We start from the raw sequence: 20,537 nt of genomic DNA on the forward strand, positions 1-20,537 counted from the left end.
ATAATGCTGGAGGGTTGCAGAGAAGTGGATGGATTCAAGAGATATCTGGGAAATAAAGTCAATAAAGTCTGATGTTTGTGTAGATCTGGGGAGTGGAGGAGAAGGAACAGGGCAGATTAACATCTCATTTCTACTTGGAAAACTATATGGATGGTGGTACCATTTACTGAGATCAGAATCATGGAAGGGGGACAGGCTGGGGTATGGAAAGATGAGAATTTCAGTTTAAGTTGTGACTCATTTTAGGGACCATGGATCCCATGTAGTAATTATATATATTTTATGTATATTACTTGGACATTCTGCTATTTATGTTTTATGGTGCTTGGCTGCTCATAACTCCAGGAAGGGACAGAATTACAGACTGCATGGTTCCCACATGACTACTGATGCTCACTGGACATGGGATAGATATCAGGAACAACCAATGCACTGGCTAACTAGTCATTTTTCATGTGTGTTCAGGTTCAAGCAAAGGAGTTATGCCAGTCAGAGTCTGTCTCTGGAGAGTTTCAAACAACCAAGCCACTTCTTTCCTGGGAAGGTCTTAATAGACTTGGGTTGTGGTAGCCATGGGACCCATATGTGAATTGTTGAGAGGACAGCAAATTGGTCCCCAGTGTCTTCCTAAAAGGCCTGAAAAGAAAAGAGAATGAAACAGACACAGATTGATGAAGAAATAACCATGGTCTTGCCATCTCTGTTTCTCTAAGACAGAAAGATACTCAGAGAAAGATAAAGAGAAGGTGCCTAGTTGATGTTCCCACTTTCAGTTCTAGTTTTCTTGAACCTGGCTGTCTTTGTGCATCCTCTCTGCATCCTCTCTTCCTCTCTGCGCCCGCGCGCACGCACACACACACACGTTTAGATATTAAATATTTAATTTTTAAGAAACTTTAGTTTGGTACCAGGAGTGGGGTTTCAAGGGACTAGAGCTTTAAAATGTGAGACTAACTATGGTATCATTGAGATGAGATATAAAGAATAGGAAGTTTACAGTCTGCAATTTTTGGTGGAAAACAAACAACTAATTTTCTTTCTTTCTTTCTTTCTTTCTTTTTTAAATTAGAACTCTACTGATTGATCTGTAGTCTTTTTTTAAAAAAATTTTATTTATTTTTTAGTTTTCAGCGGACACAACATCTTTGTTTGTATGTGGTGCTGAGGATCGAACCTGGGCCGCACACATGCCAGGCAAGCGTGCTACCGCTTGAGCCACATCCCCAGCCCCAAAACAACTAACTTTCACTTGCAGTGTCTTGAGACCCACACCACATGCATACCAAAAGCTTTGGGAAGCTTGATGGCTGAATGTAAGGAGAATGAGGATTATTTATTGTTTATTATTTGTTTCCCTTAGATAAAACCAGCAGCAAAGAGACAAGTTTCTATCAGAATGCCTGTCTATCAGTAAATAAGAAAATCAGGATGATTATATAATTCTGGTGCAGGAATCCCATTTTGCCTGTAGCTGGAGCTCTCTGATTACTTAGAGTCAAGTTCAGAAACTAATGGTCCTTGCCAAACTATGGTCTAGTCCTAATTTTCTGTCTCATTGAATTTCTGGTGCCAAAGCTAAAGCTCTGATTGACAAGGACAAAGATATTTAGGCCATTGGAAAAGAACTATTTGGGAGGAGCAGTTGCTGGGGAACATGACACCCCCAAAAGTTCCTCCAAAGCATTTCTTCCTTCTCCATTGAAAAAGAAAACTCCTTCCCACTGAGAGGCAAGCCTCGCTACTAGGATTGCAATATGATAAGGAGAGACAGATCAGGAATGACATACCCAGTGCTTTTTGGCTACATCCCTTTGGTTAAAATATGGTAACAACCAGTAAGAGAAGAATAGGTTGAAGGTGCTAATCCTGGGTTCTAAACAACAGAAAAACCATAGGCTTTGTCCTCATGGTTCATTTCAACTGAGAACAGGTAGCCTCCCAAGGACATTGGCCTTACCTTGCTATCCAGGGTCTTTACAGCTTCAGAATTTGATGTGTACTTGGCTAAGGAAGATGGGTCTTGACTTTTGTCCTAAAGATCTCTTTCTTTCCTCTATTTTTCTAAGTAAATCATTTTTTTGTCTCCCTGTTTTTGCCACACTGTTGCATGTTGGGGGCAGGGCCATCCTACAGAACTGAAAGAGGAATGGGCATAATTTGAAGGTCATGCATTCTGGGGCAGGCAAATAGACTTTGAGAAGATCCCATGACACTTGCTGCCTCTGAATGAGGAGCAGATATGACTTCATGTTATTTCCTGTGGGGAGAAGGTATATGATTTGGAGTTGTGAATGTGATCAGGTTAGATGAAAGCATTGGAAATGTCTGAGTAGGGGAACGGTTATATGTGCCAGGCAGGCAAACAGAGGAATTATGCCAATCAGATTCTGTCTCTGGAGAGTTTCAACCAACCAAGCCATTTATTTGCAGTTGGTGGTAGACATTGACCTTGGGAAGGTCTTATAGACTTGGGCTATAAGAATAAAACCAACAGGCTTCCGTTATTTGTCCTCCCCAGTGATATTGGAAGGGACAGCTATTTATATCACATGGCCCACTCCCTCTCTAGTGTCATAGTGATGGAATCTGGGATGAACACTTAACCAATTGGGCAGCCAATCCCATGACTTATGTTGTCTGGGTTGAATGGATGGGCTCATCTCCCAAAATCTGAACAAGAAGACATAGAGTTTACTATCGTTTGGAGTGGGCTCTGGAGTTGGGTCCTAAACACTGTGGGGGAGATGAGAATGAAAAGGAAAATGTTGAGGTGGGAGGAGAACAAAGCAGACTCTTGGAGGCTCATGGCCCCCAAAAAGGAGAGACAGAGCTGCTGTTTCTGTCCCCTGGTTTCTAGATCTTGCGACTTTTTCTTTTTCTGTCCTTGGAGTTCATTGGGTTTTGGCTATTTTTTCTTTTACTTTCTTTTCTTCTCTCTCTCTTTCTCTTTTAATGAATGGGGATTAAACCTAGGGGTGCTCTATCCTTGAGCTGTATCCATAGCCTCTTATTTTTTTATTTTGGCACAGGGTCTCACTAAGTTTCCCAGGCTGGTCTTGAACTTACAAACCTTCTGCATCAGCCTCCCAAAGAGCTGGGATTACGGGTGTGAGCCACCATGCCCAGCTTATATTCTCATAATAAATCCTAAACTATAGCAGACTTGGATTTCAGGAGAGAGTTCTAGATGGAGATATGTTTTCCCAAGGCTTCAACAGTCCCTTGGAATTAAGAGAGGGGAAGTGGATGAAATCACCAAGGAGAGTGTAGAAGGACCGAGAACATGTTCTTGATCTGATAATTATAAATGCCTTGTACTACATAGTGCATCACAAAGCTAGGAGATCACAAGCTAGAGGGGCGTATTATAAGAAGAATTTCCCAAGTGTACTTGTCCACAGAACAACTTCCTAACATGGTAGTACTTCAAGCAGTAATGACAAAGGGGAGAAAGATATTGTGGAGGTGGGAAGCGGGGAGGCACACAAGAACATCTCAAATGCACCTCAAAGGTTAGCAACCACCTACTCACTATTCATGAGCAACTGGCCTTGGCTGGGAATCTCAACAGATAAGTGGGGGTTTGTCTGTGTGTGCTGAGCGCGTGGCGTGGGCAACTGTGTTTGTAGAGCCGTGCACCCACGCTCTTAAACACAATTCCTGGCTACCAACGCAAAGGCAGGAACTAGATTGATTTCCATCACTTAGCTCTTTAGGTTTCTCATCACCTAATATTTGCTAGAGTGTCTTTGGGGACTCTCTGCTCCATGAGGCAGAGCCTGCCTCGAAGTGCATCTAGGTGGTGGTGGTGGTGCTGGGTGTGGGCAGCTCATTATCTTATTAGAAGTTTAAGGCAAGCTAAGAAGACATGTGTGTCTTGGCTCCTTGGGGGGCTCTCTTCCACCTCCCTACATGCTAAGGACATGCTAAGGACATGCTAAGGTCACCTCCCTACATGCTAAGGACATGCTAAGGACATGCTAAGTACATGGAGGAGCCTTTTCGTGGAACTTCTTTCAACTTGACACCCTCTGTTTATTTTTTGCACTCCTAATTACCCTTTCAACTTGCCCTGGTTTATTTTTAGAGGTTTCCCATTCACCTCATTAACAGCCCGTAAAAGCGCCTGTCTCATATTTCTACCATTTATTCCCTTAATTAAACACAGTGGCCTTTGTTATCTCAGAACACAGGGCCTTGTTGGAATTTAAATGGGGTGCCTGGAAGCTGCAGCCTAACTGATTTTTAAACATTTCTCCTCTTCCTCCAATCCTTTTTGCCTGCCCGGGGTTGGGTGGTCCAGGGCCCTGTCTCCTCAGGGTCCTCTGTTTCCATTTTGTTGTTCTTTCATCATCAAGAGCTGAGTGTGCAGAAGGCCTGGGCCTCTGGCTGCTTTGTTTTGTCTTGTTCTGTTGACCGTCTTGTGGGGGGTACACCCTGGGCCTCCTTCCTCTACACTCTGGCTCCAGGAATTAGGAGGAAAGAGGTTGACTGGGATTTTTTCCCAAGCCTTGGCATTCAGTGTGTGAACAGAACAGGGATACTTAATTAAATGCACACCAGGACCCAGACCCCTGAGCTTACCCCTGCTGATCCTTCTACCTCATCAGGAAAACGCTACCTAATTACCCTTTCCTGCTGGCCCAGTTTTTATTCAAACCTTCTTAGTGGAACTGGCCAAAATATTGAGAGCTTCCATCATCAGAGGCACAGGACCCCAGGTACTGCCCTGAGGAGGGAGGAAGGAGGAGGGAGGAAGGCTGGTGTGGGGCAAAAGCAACACTTTTCAATCTGATGACACTCAGTGGCCTGGGCCCAAGTTTCTCAGGCAGAAAGGAAGACATTTCCTGGCAGGGTTTGGGAGCCCGTGGGGGAGCAGTGCTTTGGCCAGGGCAGGGCAAGCCCAGTCAGGGGTCTGTCCTTTGTGTGTGTAGGTCCAATCTGCCTTGTGGGGCTCACCGTGTTTCTGGCAAGAGATAAACCTGTCACCTGTGCTGCTGGCCCAGCAAGAACCAATGGGGTGTAGACTGAGGAGGTGGCCTGTGCCTCCCAGGCAGGATAGAGCAGTGAGGATCTACGTTTGAATTTTAGATTTCTCTCTGACCTTGGACAAGGTACTTATTTCCTCCCTCATACACAGAATGAGATGATACTAATAGAACCTACTTCGTGGGGTTGGTGGCAGAACTCAATCAGATAAGTCCGTAAAGGACTTGACACATAAAACAACAATCACTGTGATTGGCATTCATGTCTTTGGAAGATAGGGGCCATTCTGATCCTAAGTGACCATTCCAGGCAACAGGGGCAGTGCGTGCACTTAGACAATCAGAAGTTACTCAGTGCGCTGTGGAGGGGTCAGGATAATTCTGGGACATTATGATGATGTTGGTGGTACCTGTACACGTTCATTCACATTTCCATTTACCCAACATTCGTCAGGCACCTACTATGTGCTAGGCATTATGCCCAGAACCATGGGAACATCAGTTCTCAAGCAGCTTTACTCTGATGGGGGAGACCCTAACTAGAACATGACATCAGAATGAACTGTGTACTAGAAGAAGACACAAGCACTGGACTTCACCGGGTGGAGAAGGAGCTGTTAATTTAGACCTCGGAGGTGCCGATCTCAGGAAAGACAGAGGAGGGACATTTGAGTAAGAACATTTTTTTACTCCATTTCCTGTTACTTATAACAGAATACTTGAGACTGGGTAATTTATAAAGAAAAGAAGTTTATTTAGCTCATGGTTCTGAAGGCTGGAAATCCAAGATTGGGCAGCCGTATCTGATGAGGGCCTCATGCTACGTCAGAACACGGTGGACAAGCAAAATGGCAAGCGGGCACTTGCAGAAGAAACAAAACACAAAGGGCGACTTTGCTTTATGAAAACTCACTCTTGCTGTAATGAACCCACTCCTCTGAGGATAAACCCATTCCTGTGAGAAAGGCATTAGTCCCTCTCCGTGACTTTGTCTCCTGAAATTTAATTGCCACAATGGGTTCAAATTTCAACAACGTTAGTTTCAGAGGGGACAAACCATGTTCAAACCCAGAAAACATGAAGAATCAGAAAGATTTCAAGGGACCAGGAGGGATGGAAGAACATTCTAGCACAGGGAGAGAGAGCATTAGCGTAGTAGAACCGTGGAGACACCAGTTCCACAGAGAAGTGGAAATGCATAGGTGTTTGGGAAATGTGGCCTGGTTGGAGACAGGAAGTATGTAGGGCCTTGTGGCGCTGGACCTGAACACCACAGGGAGGCCTCTGAAGGTAGAGGCCCTGGAGAGAAGTGACATTAGACTCCGTGAGAGATGGCCAGAGAAGACTGTGTGAATAGACTGGCAGTGGGTCCCAAGAAGCCTCTTCCTTTAATTTACCCTGTAGATATGACAGTTTAACTTCAAATATTCAACATATCGCATTTATGACTAGCACAGCAGACTTTACTGGGGTAAATGTACAATAGTTTTTTTTTTGTTTGTTTGTTTGTTTGTTTTGTATTAAAGACCACTAGGTATCTGAGAGGGCCAGACTGGGAACCAGAGAAGTAGGGAGGCAGACCAGCAGGAATCTGAAGACCCCTTAGTACACTCTTGCATCACCTGGGCTAGTCGTGATGAGGCCTGAGCTAAGGCATATGCCATCTCCCACAGTTGAGGAGGTAGGACGCGTTCTACAGTAGAGTGGACAGAATCTGGTGAGCAATTGGGACTGAGGAGAGGGAGGAGGAAAGAAGATGTCTGGGGGCTCTGGGCCTGGGGGTGAGAATATTAAAGGTGCCCTAAAATTAGGAGAGGGGATACAGGAGGACTGGGGCCAGGCAAGAGGAGAATGGTCCAGGTGGATGCCCAGAGTTAGCTTCCTGTAGCTCTACGTGCGCTCTCCAGCAGGAGGGTGGGGAGCCTGGAGCTTGGGAGAGAGGTCACTGCTTTGAAGCAACTCAAAACCTTTTCTTCTGGGTAGAGAAACTGAGGCTCCGTTTACCTCTCATTCTCAGACTTGGTGGCTAGGACTAGTGTCCTGCTAGGTTCTCACCTCCTCCTGTTCCCTCTGCCTCAGACAATCCCCCCATCATCTAGACTCTGCCTCCTAAGATTCTTCTGTGTCTGTCACTGGGAGCCTGGGCAATGCTGGCGACTGCAGGAAGGGAAAGATTGGTTTTGGGAAGGGGGTGGGTGGAGGGCCAGGGCGGCACTCCCCCCTGCCTCCTGCCCCTGCTTATCCCCAGCCTGAGATCAGCCTGGTTGTAATCGGTGTTCTCAGTCACGATCAACCGTCTGCCTCTGCTTTTGCTCTGGAGAAGCAGGGATGTGGTCATGAGAAGCAGATGGCTGGCCCTACTGTATAATGGGGGCTGAGTTGCAGAGACATTGATGGTGGATGAACTTCAGGGCACTGGGCCGAGCTTCCAGAGTGGGTATTTGGCTATCAAGACCGTCTCCTGTTCAGGCTGGCACCGTGCTACACAGGGGGGCTGCTGGATGGATGCTGGGTGTAGGGGTGGGGACCACACCCCCAGACTGTTTATGAACAGGCTGAGGTAGACACAAGCCCCTGTGACGCCCTACTGGGTGGAATTCACAGCAATCACCCGGGAGCTACGTCTGGGTTAGGGACTTTTCAAGAACAACTGTCCCACTCCAAGCTCAGTCTCTAAGATCTGATGTTTCTGGATATGTGGGCCTGAATTTTACCATGCATCTGAACCACTGGCCAGTTTGTGGAAATACAGATTCCTAGGCCCCAATGTACATCTAGTACATCAAAATCTCTGTGGGTAGGAATTTACATTTTTACCATCTTTCCAGATGGCTCCAATGCACAGTGAAGTTTGAGAGTCGCTGAGGGAGACAGTTCTCAATTATTTGGTTTATTTTTTGTGGTACTGGGGACTGAACCTGGGATCACTTTACCACTGAGCTACATCTCCAGCCCTTTTCAATTTTATGTTTGAGACAGGGTCTTGCTAAATTGCCCAGGTGGGATTGAACTTGAGAGCCTCCTGCCTCAGCCTCCAAAGTAGCTGGGATTATATAGGTATGCACCACCATGCCTGGCTCCTCGGTAACTCTGAAGCTTGATTTCTTAGAAAATATTCTCTGAGCTCCAAGTATTGGTATTCTGGACCTGGGTACTTGATCCCAGTCTTGGCTTATTTGTTCCCTTCCTGGCAGATGAAGCACCTAGGTGGGCGGAGCAGTGGGAGGGATCCAGAAGAAAAACGAGCTCCCATTGGCCACCGGAGAACACAGGAAAAAGCCAGGAGACACTAGCATGCCCACAGGGCTCTGGGAAGGCTGAGAGTCAGGCTGCAAACACAGAATGAGGTTGTTTCCAGGGCTTGGGGGAGGGCATCCCGTGGGTGGATAAGCAAAGCACAGTGAGAGGAAGAGGTGGTGTTGGGTGATAGCAGTGGTTGATCAAGGTCCACGAGTTGCCTTGAGCGCCAGATGAATGCATTGTCGGATTCACGTAAGGCAAAGTCCTTGGTAATGTTCAATGTTTTTGGAGATTCATCATCCCTTTCCTCTCCTGTGGGCAAAAGGGGAGGTGGTAAAATCTTTGGTTAATGCAAAATGGAGAAGAGTTCATTAGGATGCAGAACTGGTCCTCTGAATAGGATTTGTTTGCCCAGAGGGCTTGTTTTTGTTTTTTTTCAAATTTTAATTTGGATATCTTCAGATTCTTTCACCCTCTGGTTCCCACAGCCTTCCCCTCCACCTTTCTTTATGTCCTCACACGGCTGGGCGCTGGGCGATCTGGCCATCCCTTGAAGGTACAGGAGTGTTTAACCCCTGGATTGGCACAGAGGAGGGTGGGAAGTTGAGGTTCCAAGTTGGAGAGACCACAGCAGAATTGTAGGAGGGATGTATTGGTGGCCGACAGAGAGAGTGGGTGTCCAGATGAGGAAAAAGGAGATAACACAAAAGAGTAAATAAACATGACAGTCACTGAGGGCAAGAGGGGAGTCAAGGTTAAACCACCAGGACAATGCTACTGAAGTCCACAGAGAAGAGAGACTGGCTCTTAAGAGAGGTCCCCTTAGGGTATGTTAGGTTTAGGTTGCAGCAGGACATCTAGAGGCCTTGTCTAAGGGCACTTGGCAGTTTGGCGCTCAGAAGGGTAATGGAGCTGGGGGTACGGATCAACCCTGTGCACAGCGGGTGGTGATGGGAAGGGGGCAGGCGTTGGTGGGTAAGTGTCCAGGGGAAGGCAGAAGTTGGGGAGAAGCTGAGGACTGGGCTGTGGGGCTTCCTGCTTCTAGGACTGTGTGTCCAATTGTTGGCGTGACAGCAAAACTGGATCCCATGAAGGAGACCAGAGTCAGATAAGGAGAGAACCTCAAAGAAAGTGGCCTGGAATGCTTCCTTTAATAAGCTCTCAGCTTTATGCATTGGTGGGAAGACAGTGGGGGTGAGTGTCCTTGTGACCTGGCTCCTATCCCTAAATGTGGGTGCACTTAGACACTGGAGTTCCTGTACAGGAACAGGCTCGCTGTAGCTGACAGTGGAAGGGTGGCCTGTCCTCACCATGTCACTGTGAATTCCCTGTGCTTGGCCAAGGCTGAGCTGTTAAGTGGCCTTGGAACACCATGGCCCTTCTCGGTTCCACCAGCCGGAAGCTGCACTCTGTGAATGAGCTGGGGTTGATGGAATTGTGAAGTCCCCTGAGGTCACTTTGACTTCTACCTTGGCTGGTGTCGGGTTTTTAGCTGCTCCCCCTATTTGCACCCCAGGCTATAAGTTGGAGAGATCTGAGGCTCAGCTGTGACTGGAAGTGGGAATCTTGCTCTAGGGGGATTGGAGTTTGAGGTGAAAACTCTTCGGTGCTGCGTGGCTTCACATTTTCCCCCAAAGTGAAAATCCAGCTGTTTTTTTCCCCTCCTCGTTTGTCTCTGAAACAGTATCTGGTATTTTTAGAGGGCCAAACCCAGGGCCAATCAGCTCAGAATGGAAATTCCTGAGCCTGGAGTTCTCTGGAGCTACCATCTCTTGGCTTTCTCTCTCTCTCTCTCTCTCTCTGGAGTTCAGCTAAGGTTTTCTCTTAAAAACTTGCAAAGCTCTGAGAAGTTTGAAGAGGCACCATGGGGACTCAACAGGAGAACACACTGTTTTTCCCTTGGTGCTGACAGCTGACATCTTGTGTGTGTTTTTTATAGTGGATGGCAAGAAGGTGAGAACTAGAATGAATTGGTGGGGGACCAAGGAGCAGCTGCAGGGTCCAGCTGTCTTGGGGGCACTGGTCATGGTCTCCTGTTCCTGAAGCAGGCAGGACCTCCTGTTTCTGAACTCGTGTGCCTGTGCTAACCCACTGGGCAGAAGCCAGAACGGTTGTGGTGAGCACACACCTTCCAGCCCCAAGAAAAAGGAATTGTGAGATATTTGACATTTAAAAAGACAGCTGAAATGAGTGAGATATCGACGACTGACGCATCCATTAAATGTCACCACTTTTGTTTCTCTTTAATGCCGAGAGCTTAAGTTATTCTAAATTAATTACACAGCCACTTGATTTATTCTTTACGTCCCCCCTTCCTGCTCCCTCCCACCCTTTCTGTTTCAGAGCGGTGCAGTAGTTTCTTTGTTCTCAAGTTACCCAGTTGTGAGAGGTGAGCAGAGGCCTTGAGAGAACCGGGAGACTGTCCAGGCTTCTAGGCTGCCATATGGCTTCAGGTTTGCAGGTCAGAAGTTGAGTCAATTATTGCTGTCACTGCTGTCAGACCCCTGTTTTACAGACGAGGGAATGCAGCTCAGAGAGATTAAGTGATTCAGGGCTAGACTGCTGTCATAGTGCATTTTCTGCCACTATCACAGACTCTCACAGACTGGGTAATTTATGAAGAAAAAAGTTTATTTGGCTCACAGTTCTGGAGGTCAGGAAGTCTAAGAATACTGTTGCAGCATCTGGCAAGTGCCTTTGTGCTGTGTCATAACATGGTGGGAGGGCAAGTATGCAAGATAGAGAAAATCTGGAGAGCCCTTTTTCTTTTTTTTTTTTCTTAATCAGGAATGCACAGTTGTGATGACTAATCCATGCCCATAAAAATGGCTCTGCCTTCATGACCTAATCACCTGTTACAGGTCCTACCTTTTAATACTATTACAAGATCAGATAAATTTCAACATGACTTTTAGAGGGGATATTTAAGCCATAGCAACTGGGGAAGCTCCAGAGGCCCGGATTCAACCCAGTATTCTGTCTCTGAGCTCCTGAGTTGACTGAAACACAGTGTCAAAGAGCCAAATCTGTCCTCACCTGGCAAATCTGTCAGGAAATATTACTAGACAAGTATCTAAGCTGGAGAATATAATTCCACCCCCACCCCCAGCTACACTGTCAGGGAGAGAGTGAGCCAGAAACAGAAGGGCAGCTACAGGTCAGAGTCCAGAACAGGCGGGGAGGCATCTGTCTGCATAGTAAGTCAGGCATATTTCAAAGAGAAAGTTATGGGTAATTTAAAGAAGATCGTATCTGAAACTCGGGCCTGGTTCTTTGATTTCACAATCTATTTTAACGGCAGTGGGTCATTGTCAGTAATTTCTCCAGGGAGTTGAAAGATAAGGGTACAATGGGCCACAGCCCTTTCAACTATGATTAGCAAGTCCTCTGTCATCTGGGGACTCACATTTCCAAAAACTCTTAGAATTTCTAGCCAGAGGGTTTTATTCCTCAATGCTGCAGCCTGAAGGGTCCCATAAACCTGGCCCAAGCGCAGACTGCACCATGAAGCCACAGAGAGAGGAAATGTCACATGTCTTGGGAAAGCCTGAGGCTCCTGCCTATGTCGGTGCTCAGCGTCTCTCTGGATAATCCCTGATGTGTCACCAAATTTCCCCAATCTGTGCGGAAGAAGAGTCACCTCAGGGAACAGAGTCACCAGCCTCCTCCATTCCTCCCTCTAATACTAATTTACTGAGCTAGTTGTCCTCAGCTGAGATCCCTGCTGGAGAGTCACAGCTCTGGTACTGTAGGGAAAGAGATGCCTGAGACAGGGAGCTGGCTAGCCTGCGGGAACGCCGAGTTTGCGGGGTTCCTCTGAGCCCTTCCAATTCTGCATGCCTTCTCCATTAGTTCCCTTTCTCTTCAAGTCTAACGGCTCAGGTTTTGTTTGGAGTTGCATGTGGTAGAGTTATGGGTCCTCCGGCCTTTACTAAGCTCAACGCTGCTTCCAGAGCTTCTAGGTTGCACCAGGACTTGGCCCTTCCTTGCACTGTTCATCCTAGAAAACATGGTGTGGATTGGAATGTCCACCAAAGGCTCATGTGTTCCAGGTGTGGCCACCAGATGCGGGTGCTATTGGGAGGTGGTGCAGACTTTAGAAAGTTGGGCCTAGTTGGAGGAGCTGTGTCACCAGAGGTGTGCCCTTAGGATAGTATACTGAGACCCTGGACCCTTCCAATCTCAGTACCCCCCCCCTTCCTGGTTGCCATGAGATGGACTACAACAATGGAGCCAGTGATCATGGACTGAAATTGGGAGTCAAAATAAATCTTTCCTCCTCTTCGTTGATTTTATCAGGATTTTTGTCACAGCAACAAGAAGCTAACCAATATGCAACGTATTTGTGGGGTAGCTGGTTGGGGTTTGGTGCAATGGGCCGTCCCACAATGCCTTAGTGGTTTGTAGAGGAGTAACTGATGTGGGAGATCCAATTAGTCGGCATGACTGATAGTTCTCAATCAAATAGGCCATTGCAGATCCCTGTCTGGGAAGGGATGAGACTGGAGTCTCAGAGGTACATTTGGGGGGCACTATGAAGAGTATATGCACCGATGTCTGGGTCAGGTGACCCTTCTCTAGGAGGCCTTACATCCTACCCTACTGCAGAGCCATTCTATTTATGTGGCTCTCTTCTACTCTGAGTTGTGAGATCCTTGAAGAGTTATTTCATTAGAAGCCAGCTTAGCCTCATGGTTGAGCATGTGAGCTCTGGTTCAGTCATGTGACCTTGGGCAAGTGCCTTAAACTGTTAGGATTGCAGGGAGAATTAAATGAGTTTATGTCACGAGCCATCCATGGGCTGTGTATGGGCCACCGCACATCATGGCCCAGTGATAAGAACATCTGGTGTCTGGAAACTACCAGTGGACATTTCCTCTGTGTAAAATTGCCCAGAGACATTGTGAATTCCTATTCGGATCTGTCATGTTCCACACAGCACCTGATATGGGGGGGATCTGCCAAGATGCCAAGTAACCTGTTGACTGCAAGACTCCACCCTTGAAACCTTCCCCCTGCCTTTGATGTACCCCCTGAAATAAACCACTGAAGCCATTTTGTCTTGTCTAATTCCAGCTCCCGTGTGGACTGGATCTATCAGGGGTTCCACTTTTGAAAATATATTTCTGACTCTTTGTCTTTTATTTTTTACTAATTTTCTAGACTTTAAGTTCTCAAGTGTCTTAAACCCTCCTCAGCAGGAAGAAGAACCCCCCAACAAGATGCTGGCCATGACCACATAAGTTTATGCATGTGAAGCACTTAGAACAGTATCTGGAATGTAGTAAATACTTAATATGTGGTAGTTGTTATTATTAATTCGCTCATCCTTAGCTCTATCATGTTACTTCTGGTGTATATCAGGTGCTCAACATATTTGTTGAATGAATAAATGAGCAAATACTTAGGTACATGCAGAAAAACTGGCCCCTTCCAATCTCAGTCCCATGCCCCCCTGCCTGGTTGCCATGAGATGGACAGTTGTCCTCTGCCACACCCTCCTGCCATGATGAGAGTCACAGCTCTGGTACCTTAGGGAAAGAGATGCCAGAAGACAGGGAGCTGGCTAGCCTGCGGGAACACGGAGGTCTGAGGAAATTAAGTCCAGCTGCAGTTCTTGGATTCGGGGCTGAGGTGGGGTGGGAGAGAGAAGTTGGGCTGCAGAGTTGAGTTTTATTGGCAGATTGGGAACTGGACCAGCACATTTGCAGTTGTGGGAGATGATTTCCACAGGATATTGGCAAGAGTTAAATGTTTGATGTTAAAGAAATGGTTGGTTAGGTTTGACATCCATAACCATGCTTGGTCCTACAGTAAGGATAACAACATGTGGGATCCTCACTAGGGTCAAATTTGTAGATAGAATGTAAGCCCATGGTACCATGTGGGGTGATTGACAATACTACCCACAGTGATCCAGATTCATTGTAATCTCTATCAAAAACCCAATGATGTTTTTTAAAGAAATAGAAAAATTTATCCTAAAATTCACGTGTAATTCCAAGGTAACCTAAAGAGCCAAAACAATTTTTTTTTTTTTTTGGCTAATGTCGGGGATTGAACCCAGGGCCTCGTCTGTGCTATGCAGACATTGTACCATTTACCTATACCCCAGCCCTCAAAATTATTTTGGAAAAGAATAAAGATGGAGACTCACACTTCCTGATTTCAAAGCTTAATACAAAGCTTTGATAATAAAAATAGATGTTGGCTGCATAAAGACAGACATATGGACTAATGAAATAGAATTGACAGTTCTGAAATACACCACTGCATAAATAGTCAAATGATTTTCAAGAATACCAAGACCATTCGATGGGAAAAGGACAGTCTTTTCAACAAATGATGTGGGGAAAACTGGATATTCAAATGAAGGGAATGAAGTTGAACGTTTACCTTGTGGCATATTAAAAAAATCAACTCAAAATGGATCAAACAGCTATCCATAAAGAACTAGAACTATAAAACTTGTTGAAGAAAACACTGGGGAAAAGCTTCATGACACTGGATTTGGCAATGATTTCTTGGATATGAAATTGAAGGCACAAGCAATAAAAGAAAAAAAATACACAAACTGGATTTCATCAAAATAAAAACCTTGCCAGGTATGGTTGCACCTGCCTGTAATCCCAGTTATTTGAGAGTCTGAAGCAGGAGGATCACAAATTTGAGGCCAATCTCTGCAACTTCATGAGACCCTATCTCAAAATAAAAAAATAAAAAGGGTTGGGTATGTAGTTCAGTGGTAGATCTGGGTCCAGTCCTCAATATTGCAAAATAAACAAATAGATAAATAAATGAAAGAACAGAATAAATAATAGAAAGATTTGTAATCCAAGGGGCATGACTGATAGGATTAAAAAACAACCCCCAGAATGGGAAGCAATTTTGCAAATCATGTATCTGATGAGATGTTAATATCCAAATTGTATAGAGAACCCCTACAACTCAACAACACAATAGATAACCCAATTCAAAATGGGCCAAGGGTTTGAAGAGATATTTCTCCAAAGAAGAAGAACAAATGGCCGATTAGCACAGGAAAAGATGCTCAACATCACTAATTATTAGGAAAATGCAAACCAAACCACAATGAGACCCCACTTCATACCCATCAGGATGGCTACTATCAAAAAACCAAATGTGGGGGAAGATGTGGAAAAATCCAAACTCTGCACTGCTGATGGGAATGTAAAATGGTGCATCTGCTACGGAAAACAGGATGGTGGTTCCTCAAAAGGGTAAGCATAGAATTTTATGACCCAGGGTTTCCACTTCTGGGTTTATACCTCAAAGAATTGAAAGCAAGAAGTCAAACAGATATCTGTACACTAATGTTCATAGCTGCATTATTCACAAGACCCAAATGTGGAAGTAACATGTGTTCACTGGCAGGCAAGTGAATAAACCAAATGTGATGTATACATACAATGAAACTTTTTGTTATTGTTGGTAGTGGTGTTTTTTTTTTTTTTTTTGGTACTGGGGATTGAACCCAGGGGCACTTAACCTCCTTAGTCCTTTTTATTATTTTTAAAAACTAAAGGTACTCAGTGGAGGGAGAGTCTTGCTAAGTTGCTTAGGGCCTTGCTAAGTTGCTGAGGTTGGCTTTGAGCTTGCCATCCTCCTGCCTCGGCCTCCTGAGTCACTGGGATTACAGGCATGCACCACTGCACCCAGCATACAATGGAATATTACTCAGCCTTAAAAATGAGGGGGATTCTAACACATGCTACAAGATGAATAAATCTTAAAGGCATTTAAAGTGAAAGAAGCCAGCTGCAAAACAATATTCAATGATTCCACTCAGTGAAGTGTTCCTCGTATTGTCAAATTCATAGAGACAGGGAGTAGAATGGTGGCTACCAGGGGCTGGGGAAGGGAGGAAGAGAGAGGTCTTGTTGAAGATGAGAAAAAGTTCTTTCTGAATGGGTGGTGTCAGTCGCACAACCACGTAAATATACTGAGTGCGGCTGAACGCTATACTTAAAACTGATTAAAATGGCAAATCTTGTTATGTTTATTTGAAAAGACAACGGCGGAGCTGAGAGGACGGGGTGGGGGAAGTGTTAATAAACGTGAGTGAAAATGGATTTTTGTGAATAGGATTATCTTTAAGCCACTTGGATGAGTTTATTATGAAGAATCATTTTATAACACCCTCGATTGATCTGTTTTTGTTCATCCGAGTTTTCATCGATCCACTTGGCTTGGGTACCTCTCCATTGTTATTCACATCACTTTCTTCTTCCTTGACCTCTAAATGTTGATGGCTACTGAAGAACCTCTTTTTGAGGCTTCCCTTGCGTGCGGGTACTCATGGAGCAGCGCCCACCTTCTGTCTTCACGTCTCATTTTGGTGTGTAAGCATTCTGCAAGTTACCTTCTGACCTCTCTGCCAAGGCGCATCATGAACTGCAGCTGTCTGGCTAGACATCCCTCCAGCATCTCAAACTCAGTTTGGACCAAACTGGACTCATCGATTTTCCTTGTTCTGCTATTGCTGGTTTCTCGGGAAGACACAGAGCACTTGGCTTCCAAGTGTAAAAACAACACTTAGGAATCCTCCTTCCCTGTCTCTGTCTTCCAGCTCAGCTCAACTGTGGCCGATTGCATTTCCCCTCAGCAACCCCTACATTTTGTTACCTTGTGTAGTGCCTGCCTTGGCTCAGGCTTCCACCCCTCCTGAGTGGGCTTCTGTAGCCCCTACTGCTCTCTGAGCCTCCCCTGCTCTTGTGGGCTTGCTGCTGTGAACTAGCCAGAGGGAAGCCAGGGAGAGGCTCATCCTTTTCCCTTGCTTGGGAACTCAGACTCTACACAGGTCTCAGCCTGGAGGGGAGAAGGGCAAAGCATAAATCAGAAGGTACTCAGTGGCTTCTGGTTGACCAGTAGCCCAGGGAGGGGAGGGGGGGGTTAAGCAGGAAGTGGCTGATTCTCAAGATGGGGCAAGTCTGGTGTTTCCAGGGGATGGGCCCTTTGGGGAGCAGGCACCAAGTCAGCAAAGGGAAGGGGGAAATGGGGCAAGTTCCCAGGAGAGGTGGTTAGGGTAGTAGGCTGAGGCCAGGGCTAGAATGGTGGTGTGGAGCTCAGGACAGGGGACAGGAGAAGGTCAGGCGCAAGTCCTGCTTTCTGCCTGGCTGGCCAGGGCAAGTAAGGTGTTACTTAAGCTGGAGGATGGGATTCACTGTCTCCCCTGGATCCAGGGTGCTTGGCAGCCCTAGGAACTCCTCTGTTCTGGGTCTTCACTTGTTTGGACCCCCAGCCTGGACTATGCCTCTCTCCTCCCCAAGTTCCATGTCTCCAAATCCCACTCATTCTTTTTTTTTTTCTTTCTTCCCTCCTCCTCCTCTTTTTTTTTTTTTTTTTTTTTTTTTTTTTGGTACCCAGGGGCACTTAATCACTGAGCCACATCCCCAGCCCTTTTTATATTTTGTTTAGAGACAGGGTCTTGCTAAGTTGCTTAGGCTCTCACTAAGTTGCTGATGTTGGCTTTGAACCTGTAATCCTCCTGCCTTGGCCTCCCAAGCCACTGGAATTCCAGGTGTGCACCACCATGCCTGGCCCTACTCATTCTTAGAGGCTTAGATCAGATGCCACTTCTCTCTGGAAGCCTTTGCTCATTCTGCAAGCTGTGATAGGCTTTCTTGGGTATCTTTAACTTTCTTTTCCCCCCCTCCCCTATTGTACTTCTACTTTCTACCTTGAACTACTGTCATTTATGGCTATTTTACTAGACTGAAAGCTTTTTGTAGGCAAGTTTCCTGCAACAATGAATAGAGTTTCCTTTTCTTGGTTTTATGGCATCAGCTGTTAGTAGCTGTCATGCTCCACAGGTCTGTTAAGTTCATTGTAGTCTTCCCGAGGGTTGCTCACTAAGTATTTCCAGTCTTCTTCCTCTGGGCCCTCCAACCCCCTTATGTTCTGGAGGTCGGAGGTGAAGGGAGGTCAATGGATTGTGAAGAAAAGCAACACATGTTATTATTATTATTTTTAACCAGAGCACTTAGAACATATGAGACCTTTACTGTTCTTTTCCCTCCAGCATGGCAACTGTAGCATGAATGAGACCACAGCAATGTTTGAGATGTTGGCTCCTTGGTTATCCTGAGTCCCCTGAATAAATACCACAAGCAGGGTTCCCCTTACTGACCTATGGTGGGCACATAGCAAGAGAAATAAGCCTTTTTCTGTTTTCTGTCACTGAGATCTGAAGGTTGTTATTGCAGCACAACCCAGCACATACTGACACTTTTACCCTGCTGGGTATTAGCTGTAGATATGAAGAGCTCATCACTGAATCCTGCTGGCTGACCTGATGGAAGGCGCTAGCATGGAGGGAGTGGCCTCCTTAGGCAGTGGAGTGCTTCTCTCAGCAGTTCAGCTCCCTGTAGAGAGAGCATCAGTAATTTAGATGCAGATGTGCAGAAATGGATGTACCTTCCACTCTCCTCTCTACAGGCCACCTTCTAAATTAATTAAAAGCTGGGGCGGGGGGGGGGTGGGGGGGAGCAGAGAGGCTATCCTATTAAGCTGGGGTGTTCTTTTTAAATTTTCGAGTCTGGAATAGTATTTTCCCACGGCTTTGCCAAGTTGTGTTTTACAAGAGTTAGCAGGATTCTTCTCCTGGTGGGGGAAAGCATTGTACTTTCCAGATACCAATGTGACCCACTTCCCTGGAGAGGCTTCGGCATCTGGAGGGGCTGCTTGTAGAGCTGAACAGCTGAAGGAACAGCAGAGCCCGTGTCCCAAATGCTCTGTGAGCCGCCAGCCTGACAAAGCACAGGTGGGTTCCAGTCTGGTGGGGTGCGCAGCTACTCCTGGGGCAGAGTGAGAAACCAACAAGGCCTTCTGTGTCCCCCTGATTGAAGGCAAGTGGTTATCTGTGTGAAATGAACATTAAAACTAAAAGCTTGTCAGTATCCTGTGCGTGGGCTGCCTGCCCAACCTCAGGAACACAAAATGACAGGAGAAATGGGCAAGAGACAGAGATTTAATTGAATAAAAACTCCAGGCTGTGACAGGGGTGGGAAGACACAAAGCAGTAATTAACAACATAATTTTTAAATGATGATACAATTAATTAACATCTTGGGTAAGCGCAGAGGGGGAGGGGACAGCCCAGAAACACTGCTAAATAAAGGAGAAGGGAACTTTGTGTTTTTTAAATCAACATCTGTGTGCAAACGGCCCTGGTTATCGCAACTTCAGCAAAGCCCACAACTACCACCCAGGAGGATTCTCATGCCAGAGGAAGCAGAGGACAAATGAATCACTTTGAATTTCGGCGTATTCTGAAACTTGTATTTCAATTTACTCTCATCTGCAAGGGAGAGATACTGGGCTAGATGATGAAGCTGGCAGCTCTTTAGGTCTCATTCATGCTTCAGGTCGAGGACTGGCCTCTCCTGATGGCGCTGGTGTGTGTGTGTGTGTGTGTGTGTGTGTGTGTGTGTGGTGGTGGGGGGTCCAGGAGCCTTCCTGGGTGGGTTCCCATGCCTGTAGGAATTTACCTAGCCTGCTGGAGCCATAGTAGTAGTTGTTGGTTGGGGTGCTGTGGGATTGGCCATAATCTTTTCAGGAAATGATCTGAAACTGTTGGAATGTTTCCTTGTGGGAGAAAGCTACCTGGATATACAATCTCTCAGATGAACAATGCAATCCCACAATTCACACTGATCACACTCCCTCCTCCAGAAGGTTAGAATGGGCCATCCTCTCCTGCCTAAGGGTTTATAGATGGCAGCTGGACATGCATTTTGAGCTCAATTCTGGGAGGAGCCTCTCACACTATTTCTGGGCTCCTTGTAACCCAGGGAACTCAACTGTCCCCTTCATAGTTGCAAGACCTGCTGCATCTGCTCAATGATTAAGGTGGCCATCTTGATGGGGTCAGTCTAGAGTCAAGAAACACAATGAAGTTTGTCACCTGCTAGGAGTCTGGTCACAGAAGACCTTGCACATTAGTTCTTGGCCTAAAGCTTGACACAGAGTAGAGTTTGGATTTATCTACTTCTAGGTTGGAAACTTCTTTTGCCATGATATCTTGTTAGCCCATCTGGTCACTTTTAGGGCTAGCAGACATTAGCTAAAGTTATATTGGCAGAGAAACCTGGTAACTTGGCTTAAAATGAGGGTTACTTTCTTAAGTTGCTCCTCTTGTGGCATGTGACATATAGAAGAAGAAGAGACAAAGTGTGTGAATAGTTTTGATGTTCTTAACCTTCCATGGTTGGAAGATGGGGTTTGTTTCCTGACTTGCTTCTTGAATGTGTGGGACATTCTCGCAGCTCTGGAAGTTGGAACTGTGTA

The sequence above is a fragment of the Urocitellus parryii genome, chromosome 11 (assembly GCF_045843805.1).
Source record: "Urocitellus parryii isolate mUroPar1 chromosome 11, mUroPar1.hap1, whole genome shotgun sequence".
Lineage (NCBI taxonomy): Eukaryota > Metazoa > Chordata > Mammalia > Rodentia > Sciuridae > Urocitellus > Urocitellus parryii.